This window comes from Myotis davidii, unplaced genomic scaffold (genome assembly GCF_000327345.1).
Source record: "Myotis davidii unplaced genomic scaffold, ASM32734v1 scaffold620, whole genome shotgun sequence".
NCBI classification, from domain to species: domain Eukaryota; kingdom Metazoa; phylum Chordata; class Mammalia; order Chiroptera; family Vespertilionidae; genus Myotis; species Myotis davidii.
This window is the reverse complement of record NW_006292090.1, coordinates 281,508-282,098: the sequence shown is the minus strand read 5'-3', so window position 1 is coordinate 282,098 and position 591 is coordinate 281,508.

Here is a 591-nt window from a genome sequence, read left to right as displayed (position 1 = left end):
GCCCGCTCCACATCTGTGAGTATGGCCCTTATTTCCCCACAGCCTCAATCAACTCCCACCCCCACCCCCCTCGCCTTTAAGGAACAGGCAGAGGCACAAAACTCAAGGATGAGAATCGGGAATCAGCGGACACAGCAGCACTTTTTCTTCCCCTTTCCCAAGGCTTCCGTCCCCTGGGGCTGAAGGGCTTTGGAATCTCACTGGGCTCTCTTCATCCAACCCCCTGGTCCCAGGCTCCTGGTTTCACCCCAAGTGTCCCCCCTCATGGACCTCGGGCACCGGCCCCAGGCACCACGTGTCTGCCCGCCCTCCTGCCTGGGCCCTGGACCCAGCACCCCTGTGGGTGGGGTGGGTGCCTCAGCCCACGGGCTTCTTGGAGTGGGAACCCTTGTCCCCCCTACATCCGAGGAGCCTGGATGCAAGGAATTTCTGAAGCCCTGACTTTTTCCAGAGCCTTTGAAGCCGGTAGAAGTAAAAAAACAACAACAGGGGATGGAACCGAATCCACGTGGGCCGACGTAGGGAGAGTGGAGGAGATCCAGTGCCCACGATTCTGTTGGTGTCAGTTTGGCCTCTTGCTTCCCAGCTCCC